Source organism: Neomonachus schauinslandi, chromosome 5 (genome assembly GCF_002201575.2).
Source record: "Neomonachus schauinslandi chromosome 5, ASM220157v2, whole genome shotgun sequence".
Classification (NCBI taxonomy): domain Eukaryota; kingdom Metazoa; phylum Chordata; class Mammalia; order Carnivora; family Phocidae; genus Neomonachus; species Neomonachus schauinslandi.
In genome coordinates, this window is record NC_058407.1 from 43,856,649 (window position 1) to 43,863,050 (window position 6,402).

The following is a 6,402-nucleotide window of genomic DNA, read 5'->3' on the forward strand; positions in this document are numbered from 1 at the left end:
ATGACAGTGTCCTGCCTTAAAATATAGATATATACATAAAAGAGTCCAAATACTCCTTTCTCCTCCAGGGGATATATTATAAAAATTTTGCTTCTAGGTTATTAATTAGAAAAACAGTATCATATTGCTATTGTACTCAGGTTTGTATTTCAATAAAAATGTCACTCTGAAAACAAATGCATAGTAAAAAATAATCCACTATAGACATGATTGTTCATGAAGGTTTGGTGATCTTAAATATACTCTGTCTATATTTGGGGAAAATTATCTTTCCTGAAACTACACCTTCATTTTCTATAGTATCTCTATAACATGTGCAAACACATTTAGGTAAATTTTTAATGAAGGATTTCTGGATTGTAGAGTACTAGTCTAGCCTAGTACTCTAGTACTAGAGTACTAGAGAATTTCTGGATTGTAGAGTACTAGTCTAGCCTTTTGCTCAGTTTTTGATCATAGCCAGGCACTTAACATTCTCAATTCTTTTATTATCTCCACTGTAAAATACAGAAATTTATTTTGTAAATTGCCCTGGATATTTTCTAATCCAGAGGTAATACGTAGACAATTGTTTTGATAAGTTTTTATTTGATGCTTAATTTGATTTTACCGAACAAAGTGCCCTAGGCAATATTATGTCTTGTTTTTGTTTTCTGATTGGGATTCAGAATAATCAGCTGTGTTGATAAATTTTGCTGTATACACAAATTTTCTCTTCCTATGCTCCCGCCCGCCCACCCCCCACAAATACACATACCACATTCACACACATACATGCATACACAATCAATAAACAGAGGAGGGATTCATTTTCAGTCAAATAATTTAATGCCCGCTGGGATATCTCCGTGAAATATGTTAATTCATCATGTCTACTGTAATGGTTAAAAGAGCAAGAGCCAGCATAATATGTTCTCAACCCTATTATTTCTTGATAATTGTACTCATTTTTATTCTCCTTTAGGAATGTTGTAGTGATTATGGAGAGCATTATCAAGTGGGGATTAAAAGAATAATAATAATTACAGTAGAAAATTTACATGATTTACAACATGACAAGTTTTCACATAAAATTCTCATTTCTGACTTTTAATCTACTCTAATGTTGTGCTAATATTACTCTTTATTAACACAATTTTGACATTTTCCTTCACCTTTGCATACAAAAATAACTGCCTCTTTCTTCTTAGAAGGCTTATAACATACAGCTCTAGACCTTTTTAGCATCTTTCTTCTTGCAACATTTCTTAACTTGAATAATGGCTTTGAACTCTTCTGGAAGAAAGCCTTGAGGCAAAATGAGAGAAAAAAAAATAAAAGAAAAAAATGCCAACTTTATTTACTATTTGTGAGAAATACAAAATTTGAGATAAAACAAACAACTAAGTAGTTTTCACAGTAATGACAATTCCAAAGGAAATGCATGAAGCTAGAAATCAGAAGTCCTCACAATCATTTTCTCCTTAGATACAGTATTCCTATTGCACAGGAATGTTAGAATAAAATTAACTACATTAGATAATACATGAGAGCCCTTTGAAAACTCTAAAGTGCTACATAAATGTATTGTTTAATTATTCAAATGAAATTAAGGAATTTCTTTTAATAATACAATTCTCTTTGATAATTCAAAAGCATGTGTTACACTATATTTAGGCAAAGTACTTGGCAAGGTCCAAGATGAGCAAAATGCCATTCTTCCCCACAAGTTATGCACAATCAAATGGAAAGACATCATATACAAAGTTAATATTTAAAAGAGTAGGATTAATTACATGACATGTTAATTGCTAGGTTCTAAAGAGAGAAGGAATAGCATAATTAATTCAGAGCATAGCACCAGCAGTGTCATGGGAAAGGTAATTTACAGGGTGTGTCATTATAGATTTCTTCATTACAATGTCAAAGTTTTAAGGGGCAAATGTGGGAAATATTTTTGGCCACTGAAGTGAAGATGTTGAATAATACTATAAATATGCCAAGAACTGTGAAGGATTTAGATTTTATATCACTTGTAAGCCAACAGGTTAGCTTGCCACACTTTCAAGGATGCTGGCACAAGACTCCTGGCTCAGATACAGAATACTTTATTCACGGCATGGCAAGCTGAATGTGCTTTATGTTCTCATTGGTCCTTTTTACTCCTTAAGTCTTATGGAAGACAGGCAGAATAGTCCAGGTGGGTGCTGCACTTCTGGAGTTTTTGCCTCCTTACTGAGGAACTCTGAACTTAGGGAAAACTCCCAACTTATAGAGGGACTACTAGCAAACTACCCAACCTGTGTACCAGAGGAGACATTATCTTTATTATCCTGGGTAGTAAACTAACGTGTCCTTGCTCCAGAGGGAGACCTGTCTCTATCATCCTAGGCTGTTTGCTATATACAAACATCCTTGAAAATATAGCCTAGAATAAAAGACAAAAGCTCTCACAAAATGTGCAGAAATATGAGGGGCAAGTGGAGAATTGTCATGCAACAACACACACACACATATACACACACACATAATACTTACAATATAAACAATAAACTCAAAGGGAGGAGAATATTTCCAGACATTGCTTACTCTCCCATTTTTCTGTTAGAGACCTATTTTTAACCCAAAGGTAGCGAGATTGAATTTGATGACCACTCTGCATAATGTCTCCTTTTTATTTAATACCAACTTTTTTTTTTAGTTCAATCCTTATTACATCCATTCTTTCCCTTATTGTACTTGGCCCCACTAATATGTCAATACTGGTTGCCTAGATTTTGTCAGTCACATTCAATAAAAAGCAAGTGCAAATCTAGTGTCTATATATCTGTGTGTATGCATGAGTGTGTGCATTTACACTTCGAAAGAAGACGGGGCAATGATGAAAGGAGATTTGACACTAGGAAAATCAGAATACATTCCCCTTTCTTTATAGAAAATGGAACTTGACTTCCTATAAGCAGCCTTCCATTTTGAGAAGGAAGATATGAGATATCTTTGAAGCTCAGCTTTTTTCTAGTTGTTTTCATCACAAGTCTTGCCTTTCTGCATCTATTCTCAGGATCTATCCAAGAAATCGAAGAGAGGGCCTTAGGAAAAGCATATCCAAATCACACAGATCTCACAGAATTAACAGCTCTGAAGAATGCTCAAGGCTGTTTAGGAAAATTTGAAGACACTAACTGGAAACACACACACACACACACAATGTCCCTGTAATGGCAAAAAAATTATTTAATGTCATGCAAATAAAGGTATGGAGTTAGATATCCCACAGATGGTATCATAGTTCAATAATATTATTAGGGATCTAGCCTCTTTCTGTCTTTCTTCTCTTTTCTTAATGCGTATGCCTTCATCCTCATGTAGTCAACAAGCAATGTCTGCCACAAACACATTTCCAGGACCCAGAATGGGGATTTCTCCTAAGAAAGCTAAAGAAAGAAATAAAGAAATAAATATCTATAACTTGAGAATTGTGGTCGTATTGAGACCAAAGACCAAGTGAAAACTCTTGTTCTTGCTTTAAGCTAGAAGGAACCAAGTGGATTTTCTCACATTCCTGCTCACTACCGTTTACACCCACATTCTCTGTTGTCCTGCCCCACACCTTAATGAACTATTTGCGTTCATCTTTAGCAAATCTCTCCACCTTTGCACCAGATCCTATCTCTTCTTACTTGTCAACCATTTTGCTCTCAACAATTTGTCCTTTTGGCCATATACTCTCTCCTGTTTCTAATAGCATGAAAATATTATTTTATTTCTTCCATAAAAACAAACAAACAAATACCTTTGTTTGAATCCAATTTCCTGACAGGTACTGCCCCAATTCCTTTGTAGCTTGAACTGTCTATCCTCACTACTTCTAATTACATCTTCCTATTTTTTCTTAAACTTGCTTTTACCAAGTGTTCATGCTTTAACTCCAACAGAAATGCTCTTATCAATAATACATCCGGGGCGCCTGGGTGGCTCAGTTGGTTAAGCGACTGCCTTCGGCTCAGGTCATGATCCTGGAGTCCTGGGATCGAGTCCCGCATCGGGCTCCCTGCTCAGCAGGGAGTCTGCTTCTCCCTCTGACCCTCCCCCCTCTCATGCTCGCTCTATCTCATTCTCTCTCTCAAATAAATAAATAAAATCTTTAAAAAAATTAAAAATAAGTAAATAAATAAATAAAAATAATAATACATTCAATGATTTCCAGGTTGCTAAATCCAGTGAACAATTGCCAGTTCTATATTGTTTTATCATCAGGATTTGATAACATTTGATCATCCTCTCATTCTTGATGGACATTCTTTGCTTGTCCATTAATATACAACACTTCTGCTTCCCCTCTCACCTCATTGGCCATTCCATCTCCTCTCTTTTGCTTTTTTTATTTTTCTCTTATCCCTGAATCTCATAATAGGGGAATTGCATATGTCAAATTCACAGAAAGAAAATCCTTGACTTAGTGGCCATCAGAGTAGTAAGTATTTAGACATTTAAAAGAATGCTCTAGAAGTTATTCTAGGCTATAAAGAGATCCCTCACATCTCCCATGACAATAGATTAACAAATTTTGTTGTTGTTTTTATACAGGTATCTAGCCTATTTGTTTCCATTATTTTCCAGGCCTGACATATTCCTAATTTTTCCCAAAATCTAACATGAAATATGAGTACAGCCTAGCATAGCTCCATGTGGGTTAAGGTGAGTCAAACCTGGAAGTGTTTTGGTGCTTCATGCACTGGCTATGAAGACTACGTTGGTGGTAAATAGAATCATTTGTTTATAAATCAACACTAACGTACAGCTTTAATATCTATTCCCTGCTGTGTGGTCACTAATTTTGAAAGGCTAGATTCAGGTCTTTGATACCTACTTCAGTTTCCAGCTTGTTCTAGAACTGAGCTGCAAACCTCAGCTTGGAGAGCTGGGTAATCTACACAAATATTTTATTTCTACCACCAGTTTCTTTTACTATGGGAAGACTCCATTTGTGACACTCACTATGTTAAGGATAATGGATCACCAAGAAATATCTGCATGTTCTCAACTGTAAGCCTTTAGAATATAACATAGATGCTGATTCTAAGGGGAATTATCAAAATTCTGTATGCTCCCTTGAATGTAGGCATTTGGACAACTATTCCAATGGGCCCACCCTTCTCTTTCTATTAGATTTCCTTTGTCCCATTTGACTGGAAATAATTTTTTCCTACCCATCTGGAATCCACTCATGATCAGGGCCAAACAGAATTTTCCTTTGTTTTCCACCTTAAGGTCTGGTACATATGAAATGAATAAATATTAAATCACTCTTGCTTATAAAACCCTGAAGCAAAAATATATGATTTTTTAAAAGATTTTATTTAATTATTTGAGGGAGAGAGCTGTCAGTGGGGGGGACAGGCAGAGGGAGAGGGAGAGCAGAGGGGAGGGGCAGAGGGGGAGGGAGAAGCAGACTCCCCACTGAGCAGGAAACCCGATACAGGACTTGATCCCAGGACCTTGGAATATCATGACCCGACTTAAAGGCAGACACAGACTCACAGAGAAAAGACCATGTGAAGATACAAAGAGACGGCCATCTATAAGCCAAGGAAAGGAACTCTAGAAGAAACCAACCCAGCTGACACCTTGACCTCAAACTTCTAGGCTACAGAAATGTGAGAGAATACATTTCAGTTGCTTAAGTGACCCAGTCTGTGATATTTTGTTAGGGTAGTTCCAAGAAACTAATGCAGCCAGGCATTTCTTTCTAACTGAGAAGAAAGAGGAAGGACATAGTTCTAAGTGTTGCTGGCATTCATCTTAGTATCATGTGAGAAGCTTCCCTTAGGATGAAACCAACCTCATGAAGTCAGAATGTTGATCCATACAAAATTACTAATATTTGACCATTTTTTATCATAAAAATGACAAGTTTTTGATCAACTTAATGTATTGCTTAATCCAGAACTTCTGTTACAAGCTAGTTAAACTGTTTTAGCTGAAGAGAGAGACACACGAAGTTCTATGTCTTTGAGAATTTTTAACTTGTTAAACTAACTGCTGCTAAAAGATAAATATATTATAAGTTAAAGTGGAAAACATTAATTATTCAATGGATATATTGACACTAGTGCAGTCTTTAATGAAAGATTTCAAAAAGAATTCTGAGTTTGGATATAGAATATAAAGAAAATTATGGGCAAATGTGCAGGTAAATTTATTATTCTTGATGTAAACTTCAATTCCTTCCTTCATATCGGGTGATTCTTTGCCTTTACTTCATTCATTAGACAAATATTGAGTAAGCCTTTCCCATGTATCAGGCACTGTGAAACACGCAAGTATGGAGAAGTAAACAAAATGAACGAAATCCCTGGCCAAAGTTGTGTATTGCCAGAGGGGTGAGACTTTAAGCAAACAATTACATACCTATTTACATAA